This window comes from Plectropomus leopardus, chromosome 17 (assembly GCF_008729295.1).
Source record: "Plectropomus leopardus isolate mb chromosome 17, YSFRI_Pleo_2.0, whole genome shotgun sequence".
NCBI lineage: Eukaryota > Metazoa > Chordata > Actinopteri > Perciformes > Serranidae > Plectropomus > Plectropomus leopardus.
In genome coordinates this window covers 3,812,268-3,832,962 of record NC_056479.1, presented here as the reverse complement: position 1 = coordinate 3,832,962, position 20,695 = coordinate 3,812,268, and the positions used below count along the sequence as shown (strand labels likewise).

Here is a 20,695-nt window from a genome sequence, read left to right as displayed (position 1 = left end):
ATCTGCATCAGTTTTATTATGCTGCATTCAGACACCTTTCACAAGCGTTTAAACCTTTGAAACCTTGATCATTTTGGTTTGATTTATTTCGAAAACATTATTTTAGCCCTGTAGGTAATTTTCTTGTTTTCTTTAAATTGATTCATTTTCATATTTACCACATTTTTCAAAATTTTAGGAAATCTCCTTGTAACTAACTTGTATTTTGATTATTTATATGTTATTTCTTGCAAAGTTGCTCATTGTCTTATTATGTTCCCGAAAGAAATCAGGCCAATTCGCTCAGGTCTTAAGAGGTGAAGTTGGAATGCTGGGACATGTACTGAGAGAGCTTTACGCACCACAAGATGAATACATAAGTAAAATAGTTACAGTGTTTGTTGTGGAATAGTGTGTAGTCTCACTTTGGTGGAGGGGCGCAAAATATCATTCTAACCCTGCACTTTACGCAGTTCCCGGCAGGTTTTGAGTAAAAAAAAAAACAAAAACCGACTTTGTTTTCCAGTCATATAAATGCTCGGGATATTTCTCAGTCAAAATGGCCTCTCCTCAGACCGCAGGCTGTGGGAATTTTAATTTTCGGAGGGCCTCCGCCCTGCAGGCCGGGCTGCGAACCAGACAGCGCGTTAATTGGAGACACTGGCGCTGAAAAAGCTTGAAGACATTATCTGCAAACCACCTTCATTTTCTACACGTTGCCTAAGCGCTGTGGCAGAAGTGACTTGGACAAGTAACCCCCGTTTTATCCCCCGTCTCAGTCCAAGTTGATGAACATTTAACCAGTTTAAGCAAACTCTGATCTGATATGAAACGGAGAGCTTCTCATATAACTTCATTAAACGTGAGTGATTTTCAGCCTAACTGAAGCTGTGACCAAATCAGTCGAGTCGAGGACATTTTAGGTTTACAAGCTAACAAATAAAAGTATTTACAGCAAATTGCTTTTATTGCCCCCCCCCACCCCCCACCCCCACCCAAAGTCATTGAACGACCATAAAAGCAGCGTAGCCATTAAAAACCAGAGTTTAATAAACTTTGCAACTGAAGTCATCACAGAAAAAAGCTTACATTTCAGGATTGCAGTTTTTTTTTTCTGTCCTAACATTTAAAATAACCCTGTCAGGGAGAGTTGAACTGAGGCCGCGATAATCTATCTCTGCTGATGTGAAATACTGACATGTGATGTCCAGGCGGCAATTTGCTTTTCCTGGAGCGAAAGCCTTCATTTCCACCGAGGGGTCTGGATTTTAGAAGGTTTAAATTTAGGCCGCATTTCTAATTACACCGTACGCACATCCGGTGCATTTTGTTTTGAAAGTGAAATTCTGTCTGGGACAAATCTTACATGCTGTCTCTCTGAATCACAAACATTTAGAAATCTTATTTTTTTGGTTTAAGTCGTTGAAAACCTTGTTTCTTAGCCTATTTTGTTGCAAAAGGCGATAGTCTGAAACAAATTTCAGGTTCATATAAAGGCCAAATTAACGCGTGCCTAATGCGCGTAAAGGCGCCTTAGAATTATATATATATATTCATGTATTTATTTATTTATTTATTTATTTTTACAGTGGCAGGATAATAGACAGACTTCATGAGATAAAAAAAAAAAAATGAAAACAACATACTTCCCTTGTGTTCAAAAGTAGGTCAAGCAGACATGAAAAATGATTCCAAATACCCAATTAACACGCTGTTAATTACACACATACCCCTTTAACCCTGTTGAGTACATTACTGAAGGTTAATTTTTTCATATTTCAATTATACCTTAAACTCAGGCCAGGGTATGAAAGAGAATGTAGTCGACATACCTGTACAGATCTTTTATTTCGGATGTTGCCTTTGAGAAGGAATCGTCACACAATAAACTTTGTTTGTGTTTATCTGTCTATCTATCTATCTATCTATCTATCTATCTATCTATCTATCTATATGTATATGGATATATATATATATATATATATATATATAATAATCCAATCCAAATAATTCATGACTGAATGGTGATTTTTAACTTTAAATTGTGTCCTAAGACTTCATGTTTAGGCTGCTGCTATAGCGCATAATACAGGAAGAAAATGTGCATATGCTCTATGTATTTATGACCAGACAGTTCGCTTCACCACTTATTTTATTTTATTTTATTTTATATAATTTTATTATTTTGATATTATATATTATTGATTTTAAATGATTTGATTTTATATTATATAATTTTATATTATTGATACTTATTTTTTGATAATTTATTTATTTTTGCATTCAAGCATTCAGTAGTTTCAGGGCTTTAAACAAAGAAAGCAAGCTGTAATTAAGTTTTTGCAATATCACAAGTCAGGTCCAAAGATGTCTAACTCAACTGGCCAATAAAATAAATTAAGTTTTTTAATAGAGTGTGGTTCAGAGACAAATAGTTGAAGTAAATATATAAACAAGTTTCGTTGTGTTGAATTTAATACGCGTTTTTTATACATGCAGATAGGTGATATGTTGAAATATTGATCTTTAAAGCATGCGTTGCATATGTAATAGCTAATAAGGCTGCTAACTAACATCTGATCATGATTGATGAATGAAACTGGTAAGCCGGGCTACATGTGCTTATTATTGGTTATTTAATACATAAAATTATTCCCAGGTCTTCCAATTGAATATGCATTGCTGTGTTATGTAGCCACATATTTACCACGGCCATCAATAACTCTTTAATAAAAAAAAAAAAGAAGAAAAAAAAGAGAAAATAATCTGGATGGTAGCCTGCACATTTAACACCTAACAACTTGATGTGTAATAAACGATATAGGCTTTCTATTTTAATGAGTAAGCACCGGTAGATACGTAACAATAATGGCTATTGAGCATGATAACCTGTGTGATTGATACAAGCGATATATTTTAATAATAGCGCGTGCCTGGGCCTCGTAGATCATGTACAGCATCATATTTCTCAACTGAGAAGCTCGAGGAGGCTCCAGGCGTCTCCCCGAGCCTCTTTACAGCTCACATGGTAAAGTTGCTTTTGTAAATTAAGTCTATGGAGAGTTATTAACGGACTCTCCGCGACAGCAGGAGGAAGGAGAGATGGATCACGATGTGGGACGGCCTCTCTGCAGCGGCAAGAAATGTCCCGAGACACATCTGAGAGGAGAGACCAGTTCAGCTGCTGTGTGTGTGTGTGTGTGTGTGTGTGTGTGTGTGTGTGTGTGTGTGTGCCACCTCCGGTTTGCATCATCTTGCTAAAACAAAGATAAAACTACCTGCTATATTATAGTTATTATCATTATTCTGTGACATGATGAGGTCACGGCTTTGCAAGAAAGAAGACAATACAAACTCCAGCTAGACCTTGCATTTAACATGTGTGACAGCCATGTTATTGCTGCAGTCAGTATCTATAAACAAATGCAAAAAGTGCATGCAAAAGTCCAAAAGCATGCATAATTTAGAGTTACGGGACACAGGTACCTGTCAGTTACCTGTGTCCCGATTTTGCCTAAAAAAAAAAACAGAACTGTTGAGTGCATAATGTGCTATAGACCCACTTGATTGTGTGCATGCAATGTGTGTGTGAGAGAGAGTGTGTGTTAGAGAGAGAGACGCACACACACAGCAACACATGGAGTTCATCTCCTAACAGCTCACACTCTGCCTTTTTATTTTGCCTTGCTTTTGTTTTGTTTTTAGTTTTTTTCAAATTGTTATGTTTTTTTTTTTTTTTTTTTTAAATTGATATCTATATTGATATCTATCTCTATCTATTGATATCTGATACCGAAACAAACTTGAAATATTATACAGTGGATCCATAATACACATTCACACACATGCATGTTCATTATGTTTTATGTTTTTTTGTACAGTATTTATAATTCTGTCATGTTTACTAATATGTTAATTTCATTCACTCATTTCAATAAGTCATTGAAAAAAAAAAACAAGGCACACTGTTTTGCAAAAGTTAAAAAGCCTTTATATAGATAACTGTCACAGGTGCCATCAATAAAGCAATTGTTCACACTCAATTCAACTCCAACAAAGCACAAATACAGTCAAGACCAGCAAATCCATCACACAATAAACATGATGACAAGGTGGTATATATTTATTTTTTTATGCATGTTTTTGTGTGAGATGATGTGACTACCTGATGTTGTTGATTATGTGATGAATTTGTTCTTGAGCGCTCTGGTGTTTGACCTGACTGTGTGCACAGTCACTTCATTGATTGCACTTGTGATAATCAGCTATATATATATATATATATGAGCTGCCACTTGTTTCATATTCCCTGATAAAGACTGGGAGTTGCATCATGTAGGCACTAAGCTAATTTTTAAAGGCTTTTTAACTTTTGCAAAACAGCATGCCTCGGTATTTTTTCGGTTATGATGAATTAACAAAGCAAACTACAAGTCAAACTTCCCCCTCCTTGTTTTTATTTTTAGAAGTTGCTCACAGTCTTGTGACTTCAACAGACCACTGTTGAATCTTCATTTCAATTTAGGGACTGTAGAACAATTACATTGCTGAAAGAAGGCTTTTTCTGTCCATATTTTATTTCCCTTTTAAGATATGTACTTGGATGTGGCTTTAGTTTGAGAATTGGCGAACACAAACATTACAAAGAGGGGTCTGGGGGTCCTCACATAGAGAAAAAAATGCTATTTATATCCCATTTCCTGCATTTCCACATACATTTAGGGACTATGGTGACCAAAACAAAATCAGTGAAATAAATAAGTTGGTGATCATGCAAAATTCTGACAGAATAGTACTAAATCTGCTAAATGTGTTACTCCTCTGTGGTATTTTTTTGGAGTATACCTGAACAAAGACAGCAGCTAAATTCACATTCTCTTAATTTATGTTGTTTTAAAAAAGTTGATTGTATTTTGAAAAGGAAGGAGTTGTGGGGGGTGTCATGTCCCCTCGTCCCTGGTGGAAATTACACCTCTCAGTACTACCCAGATGTCTGTTTTGAGAAATACAATACATGGAGCTACTGCTCTGAAACTTGCTTCATTTTCTCATCCTTTATTCTGCATCAGCATGAAAAGCTGAACGTTCGATTTAAACTTAGCTTAAGCTCCAGCGTACCTGTAATTAGTTAGTTATGGCTGACATTTATCACAAAGTAAGGTAACATTTTGACCAACAGTATCACTTTTACAATATAACCAAGTGTGTGAAATAATTTGTTTTAATGTCTTCCTGTCCTTTTGTCACTAAAAGCCTTTATTAAATGTGTGTCTTCAAATTTGCTGATATGATATTCTGCATTATACATTCTTAGAAATTGTTGAAAAACAAATTGAAATAAAATAAATTGGGAAATTACCAGACTTTTGAAGACTTGATGTTTGTTATTTATTTATTTTTTTTCTTTCTTCTTAATTAATTTGGGTTTATTACATGCTGTAAAAGCCTGGAGCTAAACAGCAGGTTATTTGGGTGAAAGGTTTTGAAATGAGCTTCCTTCTCAAGTCTCCTACAAAACATTAGATCACTTAAAATACAGATTCCATTTACTGAACTAACATATCTGCTTTGATTATTTGCTCCCATCTTGACATTATTGATTGAGAAGTTCATTTAAGGTTCTTTGTTATTAATATTAAGTGCTGTGTGTGGATACAATGCGTTGGGTATTGAGGGAATTTTAACAATGTCTATGCCACTGTAAACATTCATGGTGAGTTCTTTTTTTGCATTATTATAGATGGTTTTTAAACTTATATCACATGAGAACCTGTTCAACAAAGTTCCCTCTTGTTGCTTCTTTTTCAATATACAGAGCAAAAGCAGTGCTTAAATAACGACCTGAAAGCTGGTAAAAAGCAGAGTAAGAGTAACTGATTGTGTCTACTGTCTCTTTAATCTCTGCTTCAGGCAAATTTATTAAAGCCATAGCTGGATGAGCCAGATATGGAGCCCGGGGCAAAACTTTACTGGTGGACACCTTTTGATCCCCTGAATCCACCTCTGTGGTATGTGCGCAGACCAATTGCCAGTATAAAATGTACATTTCCGCAAACCATGAAAATGTTACATTTGCATGTTTCATACATTTCATAGTAACGTCTCTAAAGTGACAGAGTATATGAGCTGACTTTGGGATCAGGAGGTGGAGGGGGTGTTGGATGGCATGAAACCTTAACGAGATGCCTGCCAAGCAACAGACCACTGCAGATAAAGAAATGTTTCTTGCCTAATCTTGACCACATGTTAACCACAGTGTTGTTCAGAAACATTAAGTCCATTAATTCCGATGCTTGCAGAAATGTACAATGCAAACATTTTTTTCTTGCGATTGTGTTACTGTGTGTTGTCCCCTGTTGTCTTGTAGTTCCTATGAGATCAGACTATACATGACAGCTTCATTATGTGCAGAGAGTTGCAGGAACCAATTATATTATCATTGTGGTGGGTAAACATTACCTGGTCCTATGGTTTCTGTCTGTCATTTATTAGCAGTAATTAGATTTTTTTAAAACATAATTTATGAATATGCACTTTGCAGGCACAATATAAAATGAAATTATAATCCTCTAGAAACTAAATTTTGACAAAGGACCCCTCTAAAAGACAGGGGTGGCCCTGTCTTTTAGAGGGGTCCTTTGTCAAAAAGACTAGTTAATAGTGCCAAACCCTCCAGTTCACACTGAACTTTATTGATGCAAACTGCCCAACAAATGTACAGTTCACTGAATTATGAAAACCCTCTGACATGAAATGAGCCTCTGACTATTGGGATCAATGCAGTTCGAAAGGCTGTGAATTTCCAGGAGAGGTTCCAGTTTTCACAACTGATGATCCTTAAAATCTCACAAAGTACAATTGCAGTATATCTGCGATACTGTGTAAAACTTCTGATAAAAAGATATTTACCAAAACTGTGTTTTTACATTTGTCAAAAGCTTCTGTCACAGTTGATCATGATAAAAACCTGTATGGACAAAATGAGGTCCATACATCGCTGTGTATGTATACAGTACATCTATTGTTCATTAACACAATCCATTCTAGGGAATCTTTATTTTCTGAACATGTCAGACAAATGCCTTACATGGGTTTGTGATTTTCTATCTAACCCACATCCACTTAACGAATCTGAATCTCTTATTTCTCCTCCAACTTTTTTGTGACAATAACAAAAACCACGTGGTTAATGTGAAGAAACACTGTCGTCATGGTTGCATACTAAAGTGTCAGGGATATTTCCTCGTGAACAATGCGCTTTGAATGATTTATGCAGCCGTAGATGTGAAAAGAAACAATGGCAAGGAGTGCTGACTAGAGTATTTGAGTGTGTTAGCATCCACTGGGGGATTTATAGCCCTTTTGATAATACAGTACACACACGGTGCAATGTTCTTTACTCGCCAAGTTTGTCACCTGAACTCAACCCAAAAGATCACATGTTCACTGCTGAATACCAGACCGAGTGGCTGTTAATGTCTATAGGCCGAAGACTTCAGAGATCCAGGAAACAGCGGTGTGATTCTACTGAGTGCTTAGTTATTACAGTACTCAAGTACTATTTAGAGGTAATTGTACTTGCACACAACAAAATCATCCTCACTCAACACACTCTCATCCCAAGATGTCCTATGTAGCTGCTTTGTCTGTGGACTTCTGCATCTACATATTACAAGTTAGGTATCCTTCTGTTTCTGCTATTTATGTTCTGGGATTCCGCTACTGTGATGCAAACAAATGCACATGGTTTATGTTTAGGTAACAAAAAGCATATGGCAACCAATGCTGGACTAAGACTGGTGGAGTGTCCCTGCAAGTTTATCTCCAATTACTGTCTGTCCCCTTAAGTTGTGAACTATGTACGAAAAGGGCTAAAATTTTTCATGTAAGTGAATTTAAGCTGAAAATTAGTGCATCCCCAAATGATACTCGTCCAGACTGCATCCAGTACTTATTATTAAACATAGGTAGATTTCAATAAAATGCCCCATGAGTTTTTACAGTGAACTGCTTCATTTACAATCTGGACATCAATAAGAATCTCCTGTGTTTGAGGTAATGTTTAGAGAATGGGGAGTGTGTACAGGCTGCTGTACGGGCGCCAGGACGCAGGCAGACAGTGAACTGTGGCTGCTAAATGTTAATGTGCTATTAAACGCACTGCAAATTATACAGGAACCCTCCGCCACTGACACAGGAGAGAAAGAGAGGGAACAGATTTACAGCTTTGTGTTGGCACTCTGAACTTCATAAAACATATTATGTTTGAAAATGAACACGGCCAGTGTTCATCATCACTACAGAGGGGGCATGGAATGAAGGCCAGCTCCATCCGACTCCTTGCCCCTTTGACACACACTCTACACACACACACACACACACACACACACACACACACACACACACGACTAGAATTTTAGTTTAGAGACTAATATTTTATCAATGAAACCAAATAAGAAACCAAGTACACAACATTTAATTTAGCGTTTACACAGGCTAAATGATTCACAGGGGTTTCAACTGCTGAACCCTGTTCAGACCAGTGGTGGGTGTAGTGCTCAGATCTTGTACTGTAACAGAACCTAACCTTTGTTTATTCAAAGTAAAACAAAAACAAAAAAAACCCCAACAACCTACCAACTCCTCTAAAGCTAACTAATTATGGGGATTATCACCAGATTGGTATCATAATGTGGGTAGTATTTCTAAATGAACTGTGGTAAACTTCTTTCCATCTTGCCAACATGGAAATTTTCTGGCTCATTTGCCAGTGAAAATCAGCTGTGACATCCAGCAGATTTTAACTTTAGCAGAACAGAAAGCACTTGCGAGCTAGCCAGATGCATGGAGGAACAAGATGACTGGAGATGCTGATGGAGGGCTCATTTCAAGATGACAGAATGAATATTTCAGCGTACTGTTTAGCTGTAATACGAGAGTTTGTGAAAAAGGGGACGCCATGTTTCCTGTATTGTGAAAAGCAGAGGCAGAAAAAAATAGATCACACAGTAAAACTATGAAGTGCTGATAAAAGATTCTATTACTGCATTCCTTTTTTACCTTAAATGTTTTTAGAAACATATTTTAGTGCACTGTTTAACTGTGATAAGATGTTCTTTTAAACGAGCAGCTCACATTACATCACCAACCAGTGAAAGCAGTTATTGGTCTAGTGCAGCACAGTGCATTCTGGTAGTTGTAGGTTTTCTACCTCTTTAGTATTTGTGAATCCCACAGCCCTTTTCCTCTGTTTTCTTTCATACTTAGACAGTTCAGTTTAATGGAAAGCCCATCTTCCCAGCAGTGAAATATTCATTTTACACACTGTATTCAGATTTTTAAAACTATACACAAACAGAAACTGTGATCCCCATCTCACTCTCACCATAGGCGGGTTTCCATTTACCCTCAAATTGCACAAATTGAAATTGCGAATACAAAATACACCTAATGGGAACACGTCAATTTCAAAAAGTTTTTACGCTCGCATGAGGAGGTATTTCAGGCAATTCAAAAAAGCCATATTTTGCAAAACTGCTCTTGAAACACTTTTTGTTCACTTTTATAAATCATATGATGTGCAACACCAGGTGGCGGTAATGCTACTTTATAGATGGCAATCGCCACTAAAGTCAAAGAAGAAGAAAAGGTATAACAGTCACATGACATTCTACAAAACATGACTGGTAGTTGTGGATGGAGGAAAAGACTGAGATCTTCTTAACTCCTATACAGTCTTAACTCTGATACTCTTCTTTTTGAATGTTTGTCCCCAGTTTGTTTCCTGTGTCTGTGTGTGTCTTAAGCTGAGTGTGGCTGGACTACATTCTACTCTCCAGCTGAACGCCTCACACACACGCACCTGCAGTTCCTCACACACCAGCAGCTTCACACACACCTGCGGCCCCTCACACACCTGCTGATCAATTACTCTGATCACCAGCTACCTGATTTAAGCCTGGCCTTCCCCTTCAGTCTCCGCCAGTAACACCCCAGCCTTTTCTTGATCAGTGTTTCTTTGAAGATTCTAGAAATGTAGCCTTGTTTTTGACAACCTGCCTTAATCTGCTGCCTGAATTTGTTTTTTTCACATGCTTTGCCAAACTCACTAGCCCCATCCAGCCCCATGTGTTGTCACATATTTAGGCTCAAGACTGTGCTAGACTGACAGCTTGTTAATGCTGTGAGATTAGAAAGTTTGATGGCTTCAGGAGAGTTCACTGGCTAACTTTAACCTGTGCAGAGATTAAATCAGCAAGAACACCTTCTACCACTCAACATTGTCATCTGTACTTCATGATTAACACAATTATTCTGCATCACAAAACACAAAAAGACAACTCACTAATAAAAATGTTGCACGAGATAACTGTCAAAGGCAGGCATTGAAAAAAGAGCTTCCACAGACACCAGAAAGAAAGCACAAACATTCAGAAGCACCTTGCTGCAAATAAAAACAGTGTTTATTGAGGCTTCTGATGCGGACAACACATGGGAAAACCACCATTTCAATTTCACATTCAAAGAGCGTGTGTTTTGCATTCACATGTGGCTTCTTGCAAAAGCAACCAATCTAAGAGGCTTCAGAGTACTGTCCATCTAGCAGCATTTAAAAAAACATTTTAACATCTTAACAGTACATCATAGAGACGATAGAATTTGTGAAGGATTAAAGAGGTATTTCAAACTGGAAAGATGGCCTTTAAATAAAACTGGGCTGTTATTGCAGTAGAAAGACATAAATAATTGGTGTTACATGACGAGAGAAAAAGGATGCTTTTGCTCAAGAGGTAGAAAACCTACAACTACCAGAATGCACTGTGCTGCACTAGGTCAATAAATGCTCCTGCTGGTGGGTGATACAATGCAATTTTTTTATGTGTGAAACAATGGCACCCAGCCAGGAAGAAACGAACTCATATTTCACTTAAATAGTAAACTAAAACATGTTTCTGAAAACATTTGAGGTGATAAATATGCCAAGAATCTTGGTATATATTTCATCAGCACTGCTTAGTTCTACTGCTTGATCTCCTTTTTTTGCCTTTGTTTTCACTGTGCAGGAAGCAGTACCAGTAGTAACATTTTAGGAGAGAAATAGGCAGTCATCACATATTGCCGCTTTGCAGTAGACCTCCGTGTTTACGTCACACTGTAGGTATCCCTCTGCGTATTGGACAGACGCGGCAAGTGCCGTCTGGCCGTCCACCGACCAAAACAACACATTCAGATGTGAGGCAAACATTAGACTCCTGTATGCAAACAAAGTCCATTTGCTTACATCTCCAACCCCACAAAATAATCTCTGCCCCTTCGCCAGCCCTATAGATGCATTCACACTCCTAATATTACATTGTTAGTGGCAGCATTTTAATCTGATGCCATCCTGCCACGTCGTATTTGGCAAGTTCCATCCAGTTGCGTTCTCAAGTAACGCCGCCTGCGCGTATCGGGCAGACGTGTCAGGTGCTGTCCAGCCGTCAATGTCTAATAATATCGCGACTGGACTGCATTCTCAGATGACTCCGTGCAACTTTGTTCCATGCACACGTGGAAGGTGCCTTTTGGCGTTGCACACTTACATCAAAAGCAACTAACAGAGTAAGGGAGGGAGTGTTATTGGTCCACTACATTGTTTGTGTCCGTGGTAGAGGCGCGGGCAGGCAATAAGAAATTGCAGAAGTGCAGCCTTAAGTTTGAGCAGCCAGGAGCCGGCAAAACTCTGCCGAATGATGTGTTTTGCATCAATTCACATCATCCGGTGGAGTTTCACTGGGGGGTGGAGGCACTGGTTAGATGGAGGGAAGTTTACCACAGTTTATCTACACATACTATTCACAATGTTTTGCTACAAAGCTGGTTGAAATTCGGAAAAGTGTCCCTCTAAGTGTTGATTCTGTTTGGTTTCCTCCTCTGCTGTCTCTTAGCATACGGGTGTGTTCAGTTGAGACTGGTGTGATTAAGGCAGTTTCAGGTTCCTGTGATTGCAAGCATTCAGCCCAACAACTTGAAACTACCTATATCACACAGCTCCTGTATGGATCCAGTGACTCCACTCATGGTGGCAGCAGGGGGAACCCCTCCAGCTGCTTCTGGCATTTTACAAAAAAAACAAAAAAAAAAAACTCAGGACAATATCCCATCAAAAAACAATAGGAAATACCTTTTCTGATTTGCTGATGAAAGCAGGTGCACACTTATCAATGTTCATGTACAACTTGATGATGTGCTCATATCTCCAACCCCACAAAATAACAATATAACACTAGAAATAAAATTATCACAACACTAGAATATTTGGAACCTGGGAAAATGAAGCACTGAAGCAGAGTGATCACACAAACAATGACAAAACATTTACTTTCACACATCTTATTTGGAAATTCAGTCCATTCATTTCCACTGGGTATCCAGACCTTTTTTTGATCAGTATGTACAACAGGGAGCCAACCACAGCTCCTCACTAAGGTTAGAGTTTCTGTCCCTCAGCACTGCTGTGAGAATTTTCTTCAATCTGACTATGTCCCCTTACCTTCATACCTCCCTTCATATATTATCTTTCTCTTTTTTTATTAACTGATTCCATATAGGGAGATTACATCAACAGCTATAGCTAAGCACTGTGTGTCCAGTTTCTCATAAATTCATAATTAACATTGTGTTAAGGTTAGGCACCTGTTCAAACTTTAAAAGTTTAGAGTGTATGGGGGCTTAGAACATTATAATTTGGGCCATTCTCACGCTCAATTATGTCTCATAACTTATTGTAGTCATTTTTGTGTTGATACTATGTGTTACACAGATTTGGTGCTAAATTTAAGCAGGTTTTACCACTCCAGATTGTTTAAAAAAATGGCTCGAAATCTCTCTAGAATTCCACATTAAGACACCAACACCTTGAGGAATACTGTGGAAAAATCAACACTGTGATATGGTATCAAAAACTTTTGACATCTGAAGCTTTCTGTAAGAATTGCATTTTTTTGACAATTGGATGGCGAGCACATGTGTTTTGGGAGGTATTGAAAAATTTTTTTTTTTTCTTTTTTAAATCTAATTGTCACCAAGAAAGCCATATGGCACATTTCCCAAAATTTTAAACAATTCTTTTAAGGTTAGGGAAAAGTTGTAGTCATAGTGAAAGTAACTAATGTTTCCAGTTGGGATGAAACAGGACTCCAACAGTGATCGCCTATGTTTAAAGTCACATGCTTTGTGCACAGCCCTTGAGATTTTGCAGTGGCATAACAATGTCATGCTACTTCTGCCATTTCTTTTAGAATTCACATGATCACAAAAGATTACATTGCAGGCAAAAGTTGTCAGTGTTTGAACAAATGATTAATGTCGGCCCAGCTGCCAAAACAAAATATTAGCATTGTATATTTCTGCAAACCACAGATATGTTACATTTCTGCTTTTCATACCAATGACATATAAGTTTAAATATGAGCTGAGTCTCTTTGGTAATGGGGGCAGCATGACACAACAGTGCTGGCAAGCAGCACAAGCAACAAACCACTGTTCGAGACCAGCGAAAATGTGCATTTTTTGAAACAACGGTTTAGAAGCCAGTGTCTTTTAACAAAAGGTCAGAACATGTCTTGCCATGTTTGCAGCAATGAAACCGTGTATTTTAGGCCAAAACATGTTTTCCTAACCCTATCCAAGTGGTTTTTGTACATAAACCTAACCACACGTTAACCGGAGTGTTGTCACAACACAGAATTGAAAATTGAAATGGAAAGAAATTTAAAGTTTCAACATGTTCGCTTTATGAAACATACAATTGTAGCAGCCCTGTGGTTTGCAGAAACATACATTGCCAACATTTATTCTGCTATTGGGTTTTCTAATGCTTCTAGTCTCAAAAACTCTCCATCAACAGTCGTAAAAATTACTTAAAAAAAGAGATTATGTTAAACTTGATGGTCCAACACAAAGATGCAAGGCTTTAAGGTAATTAAAATCCAAAGGGTTTCTTAGGATCATAAAAGCAGTCTGAAAATGTAACACCAATTTGGTGATAGGATTATTGTTGAATTATATGAAACCAATGTGTTGATGTTATGGCTATAGTTTACATACAAGTAAAGTGGCATAGATTATCTGGCTAAACTGTCCATTTATTTACAGCCTGTCTGACTGTCTGATGCAATTTTGGTGATGAATTGGATGATGGACCAATGTGAAATAATATACAAGTTGTACAACCCCCATTTCGAAAACGTTGTGAGGCTGTGTAAAACATGAATACAAAAAGAGTGCAATTATTTTCAAATCATTTTTGTCCTATCTTCTATTAACAACAATACAAAGTGAGAGATATACATCAAAAAAATTCAGCAATGCCACCAGCTTCTCTGGGCTTAAGCTCATCTGAGATGGAACACGAAGTGGAAAACTATGCTGTGGTGTGACGAATCGTTTTTGGAAATCATGGGAAAAGGACCATCCAGATTGTTACCAGCGCAAGTGTGTGTGTGGGGGGGTGTTAGTTCCCATGGCATCGTGGGTAATTTGGAAATATCTGGAAACATCTGCAAAGGCACCATTAATGCTGAAAGACACATACAGGTTTTGGAGCAACATATGCTGCCATCCAAATGAAGTCTTTCTCAGGGACGTCCCTGCATATTCCTGCAAGACATTTTCAAGCCACATTCTGCACGTAACTACTACATGGCTTTGTAGTAAAAGAGTGCAGGCACTAGACTGGCCTACCTGCAGTCAACACCTGTCTCCTATAGAAAATCTGTGGGGCATCATGAAATGCAAAATTTGACAACGGATACCTCAGACCAATGAGCAACTGAGGCTATATATCAAGCAAGAATGGGAAAGACTTTCACTTTCAAAACTTCAACAATTAGTCTCCTCAGTTCTCAAATGCTGTGATGTGCAGTAACACAAATGGAACATGCCCCTTACCTAACTTTTTTGGAACGTGTTGCAGGCACCAAATTCAGAATGAGTGTATATTTTCAAAAACATTAACATTTATCATTTAGAACATTAAATAATCTGTCTTTGACCTGTATTCATTTGAATATAGATCAAAAAGAATTTGCTAATCATTGCATTCTGTTTTTATTTACATTTTACAAAGTGTCCCGTTTTTGGAATTAGGGTTGTACTAAACCAGAGTTTGCCTTTAATATTCGAAAGGATGTGCAGTCTGCAGGCTATATAACACAAGAACATGGCAGAAAAATGAAGGAATTTTGTTGCTTTTTATTGTTTCTGGCATTTATGACTTCACGGAGCACATTATTGTAGTGTCACATTCTTATCAATTTCACTGTTAAACCCTAAAGTTTCCCACAACTTGCCACGCTGGTCTGTTTTTCACATCTTGCTTTGCATCTCTTTTGTGACAAAGAATCAAAACACACGAAGAAACCAGACTATAATCCAAGAGTCGTCTGAAACATCGACAAATGCAAATCCATGTTCCTTTAATTACAGTTGAATCGTCACGCAAGTCCAATAAGTCAGACTTGCAGCATTGCTTTCCTCTGGTTATAATCAAATGATTAGAGTGCGTGTGACTGAATCCAGCAGCAGGAGGTCAGACTGCTGCCATAAATCATATCTAACAAGTAAAATCCCTTCAGCACCAGGTTCCTGCTTGGCTTAATGAATATCCAACTGCGTGACCCTGGTGTGAGGAAAAGTTTAGAAAACCTCTTGAGCTGTTGCGCCATTACTTGAAGCAGTAAGATGATGATACACAATGAGTTAACAGAATTGGCCTGGAGTCAGCTGGTGAATAGAAGTATTACATTTTGGGAATCATGCCAGGGGGAGGCTTCGTAGATCCCTGTGAAAAAAAAGAAAGAAAGTCATGTCTGTTCTGAGAGACAAAGCTGAGCATCAAAAGAGAATGAGGCAGACAGGAAGGACGACAAAGAAGGCAGACTTTCTAGGAGGCCAGACCATCCTTTGGAGTGTCTTTTGTTGACCACCAATAGGCAATAAGGGGTAATAAGGCAGCCGTAAAGCCACATATGCAGTAATATACACTGCTGGCACAACTGCCTCCTCCACTTCCTCCAACCGCCAATAAATGAGTTGGTCAATTACCCCCGTGGTAAAAAGTAAAGGTGGGAGAGAGAGAGACAGATGGGAAAAGGAAAGAGGCCTGTAGACGGACAGGGAGGCAGACAGGACAGAGATGAGGTGGGAGACAGTGTGGCGCTGCAGAAATGTTGCCATCTCAACATGGCGCCTTAAGACCTGCAGCCAGGAAACTGAGGCCATCTTCCCTCGGTCTTTTATTACTCTTCCCTCTATCGCTCGTCTCGTCCGTCCATTTCCTCTCCTTGTTTATTTCCTACTTTTCTGGTGCCTGTCCTGCTCTGCTCTTTGTATTTGAACTATTACAGTCAGCTTTCCTTTCCTCCACTGTCTTTTCTTTTCCTCCTGCTCTGCTTACAAACGGCCAGCAGCTGAGTATTGCAGCAGCAGAGGAAGTTCAGCCATGTGTTCCTGATCAAAGCTCCACATTGAAACCCTGTGGGTCGCTTCTCATGCAACACAATGAGTCAGAGCGCTGCGTTTAGCCTGTGATGAAACAGGGTGATGGTCAGGTTGAGGGACTCACTGTCCTCTCCTAACATGTTGAGATTTCACACCGAAACATGATTTTATAGCCTATCTTGTGCACATGTAGTACCCCCAAATACTACTGCACTGTAAGATGATATCTTAGAGCTGACGCCACTCTTCAGCCGCTGCCTCGGACATCTGCCGCAGGAAACAGAAAACCAACTGAAATACAGAGACAGCAGGGGTCATTTACTGCAGCTCTATCAGTGCATCTGATACTGATAATACTACAGTCATGGTGGATTTGGACTACATAAAGGTATGTGAGGCTTTGGACAGGACTCCAATTCAGACCTCGCACTGTAAAATCTGACAAGTTGATGTTACTTGAAATAATCTTGTAACCTGATTGCCTTGAAAAAGGAATGTCAATATAACTATTCATGTTAATTTATAGTTTGTTTGTTTTTTTTTAATTTCTAATTGTTGAGTCAAAATTAAGCTTTATTTACTTTGTGAAGTTGTTGCAACTTAAAAATGACAAGTTAAATTAAATGGGTCTTTCTAAGTTTGAGTAACTTAAGTAAACCAAGTAAGTCTGACCATCGCAAAGGGGATTTTATAAATGAGGACATTAGGAGATCAGCAAGTTCTGTTTTATTAACATGTTTAAGAAAATACAAATATGATTAACTTTGTTTCAACCAGCAGAATACAGATATATAGCAGTTAAGCTATTTAAACTTAGACAGATTCATTTAATTTACCATGTCATTTTTAGGATGCAAAAACTTCAAAAATGTAGGTAAATATAACTAAATTTTAATTTAACTTAACAATTAGATTATGTTTACTTGTGGCACCTTTAAAATGACAAGTGGAAATACTTTGTTCTTTTACAAGTATTTGAGATTTTAGTAAACCACGTTAGTTTAAACTTAACAATTAGATATATGTTAAAAATAAATTAAGAATAATTGTTATATTTATTTACATTTTAAAGCCAATCTGTTTCCGAGACTTTTTAAAGTAAAATCAACTTGTAAAATTTTACAGTGTGTTACTAAAATAGCTGGGATATATTTTTAAAGAATTGTTCTTAAACAAATATTTGGGTAAACAAACATTGCATAGTAATTAAAAAAACATGTAAGACGATGTCTTTTATATCTGCCTCTGTCAAAAGGAAGTGTCCTCCACCATCTGCATCTCTTGCGTTTTAAACTGAGCAGGAAGTGGAACTCATCAAACTTCAGAAATAGAAGTTAAAATCTCTCACAGGAAATACAACTTCAATAGAACCACTAACATGTTTCCCATAAACTGGAGTAAACTTTGGAAATCAACTATAACCACATAAACAAAAATTGGCAGAGTTTTGATTCCCACTGGCATAGATATGACATGAATGGATTCTGTATTTTAGCTTGTGCTGCTAACTTAACTACAACTACTTGTGCTAATACACTTTAAAATGAATGCATTGGTTTTAATTTTAAAACGTTTGTCATGATTCAACTTGTCTTCTCAAATTCAGTCCACTTATAATTTTACAGCAGCCCTGACACTAAATGTTTTAAATTAAAACCAATACTTTCTTTTTACAGTGTACTACTATTAAGTGACCACTGGTATTACCGCAACAGCAACTAATGCTCCGCAATGTCATTTCTATTTGTGTCTGTCTTTAGCAGGGAAGGTCAACATAAGCCTTTATGTCAGCACTATGTGCAACTCATAATTCCTATATATTATTTACAGTTATATAAAAAATGACATTTAAAAAAGACAAACAGTTGTAGTTATCCGATGAAATATTACCCTGATTTCACAGTTTTGTCTGCTTGTGTACAGCTGAACCGTCTCTGACATGCAGACTATTTTGAGTGAAATTACAGCTGCTGGTTTGGACTCAGGAAAGAGAGGAGATGACAAGCATGAAATGCATAATTATAATAAGTCATAATTATGGAATTCCAGTGTGTCTAGAATAAAAGAAATGCTTGGCTTCTTCAGTGCTTCTAAAATATAACAGTAAAATGGCTATATATATTTTTTTTTAAAAGAAATTAGTGTCACAGATGATTAAATTGTCATTATTTATGAAACTTTGTAAATAAAAGCTCTTTCTGCAGCAAGAACTTTAGTGAAAAAGTTAAAAATAAAAGGTGTCATTGTTAAAACAGGTTGCTTCAGTCATGCAGACAGGAAAGCAGCTAGAGTAACATGCATCTTTCTCATAAAATGCAGTTCAAATATGGCCATTTTGCATCTTCAACTTAAAACTACAAAGATGCTTCTTGCACGGCTGCAGACAATGAGATTACATTCTCTGTGTATTTTTTTGTGAATTTGTGAGTTTTGGCAAACCAGCTAGAATGTACAGGTTGAAACTTACACATGGTGGGTTTTTCATAAGCTGATTTTTACACTCATTTGTGATTACTTTTAGCTGACCCTTGGAAACCTGGATCTACACCACTTTTCTAGTGTTGCCTTTCACAAGCATTTTAACCTTTAAAACCGGTTTGATTTATTTCGAAAATATGGAAGAAAGGCAATCTCCATCTTGGCAAGAAATGACCCAAAAATAGCAAGAAATAAGTAAAACTGACAAAAAAAATGTCCTGAAAAAGAAAGGGAAAAATATTAGAAAATTGTTTTAAAAATTACATATATATTAATTATAATGATATATTTTAAAAATATGTTACATAAATATATGTATATGTTATTTTAGAAGTTTATTTTTAGGTCATTTTCTTATTCTCTTTTTAATTTTTGTTTTTGTACTTTTCTTTTTTTATTTTTATGTTTTGCTAATTTCCACATTAGGAGGCCAAGAAACACAAGACCTTCATTTTGGAAATGTACAGCCTATGTAAGAAGAAAAAAAGTGGTATTTAAAGAAAAATCAGTTAACAAAGGAAATGTGGAAAATATAAAATATGTGCATTGTGACCTCAGTACTTCTAAAATCCTGGTTACAGCTCTGGTTTCTTTACATCGGGCACACTTGAACGGGCAAATAATAAATAAAATGATCACTACAAATCAACAGCCACCATGCTGTAAACTGCCCGCGGCCTCCTGTCATTATACACAGAAAACAGGGAAACACACTCACCATTAGATGAAGACATGCAGACAAATTCCGAGTTTCCTGGATGGGAAATAACAATAAAATCGAATTGAATTACCCTGGGTGTAAAGCGTTTCAGCCTATATTTGAAAAAAAAAAAAAAAAGATGCGATTGACACATGGATATTAAAACAATGTCCTAATCCAGCCTGCACTCTCCTCTGTGAGCCTGCATGTGTGCAGTTCGTTGGCGGGGACTTACTAAACCCAAGACGTCATACCTCAGTGCAATCCAAATTTGGATTTCTAATTGGACATCTCACTTTTTTTAAGTCGTCATAATAAAAAGAAAAAAAATCCTCAAAGCTCCATACATGAATCAGACTGAGCACCTTTCCATGTGAAAGTCTAAGTCAGGATCTCGTCACCATGCTGTCCCATTAAACTGTCCTCACCCTACTTTTTCCTCAAACAGCACAACACAAGCCGGATATGATCACTTTAGGTGGTAAATGACGTGATATATATTTTTTCACTGATCAACTGATCTCGCTCCAACCGGTCAGCGCTATAACTGCGTAAATTATGCGAGTGGGTGTGTGCGCATGAAAGGATTTTAACACTGCAGCTACAAAAGGCAGCAACTCACAGCCTGCTCTCTGCAGCTTCACACAGTCCCATCTGACATCCTCCAGTTCTGGGGGTTCTGGAGCCGGATCTTCAGGTGTGCGCTCCTGCTGATCTCAGGGCGGCGCTGTCGTGTTGAGGAGCCAGCCAGCATGCTGAGGAGAGAGTCCAGCTCCAGGGTCTGTGGCGTGGTGGAGGGACAGCGCTTTCTTACTGTCGGCTCTGGCCGACAAAGAGGCTCTAAAGGTCGGGTAGTGCGCCGCCAGGACCGAGCGCCTCTGATGGATGGAGGGCAGACACAGCGGTCACATTTTCATATTGATTATCTTTTTTTGCAACTACAGAGTTTTTTGTTTTTTTTAAGAAGTACCTAAATAACAATGCAAGAGTCAATACTATTTGTATATCGCTGACCAAACATAATGCAGCAATCAACTTTTCAGGACTTCCTGTAAA

The 20,695-nt window shown here is 37.7% G+C and overlaps 1 long non-coding RNA gene across 1 annotated transcript; it reads right to left on the bottom strand.

The window, feature by feature from the left end:
• Positions 1 to 15,193: 15,193 nt before the first annotated feature.
• Positions 15,194 to 20,373, bottom strand: LOC121956414. The gene is made up of 3 exons (XR_006106701.1): positions 20,262 to 20,373; positions 19,658 to 19,693; positions 15,194 to 15,802 (listed from the first exon to the last, which is right to left on the bottom strand). It is a non-coding gene; the product is annotated as an uncharacterized LOC121956414 (long non-coding RNA).
• Positions 20,374 to 20,695: the final 322 nt, after the last annotated feature.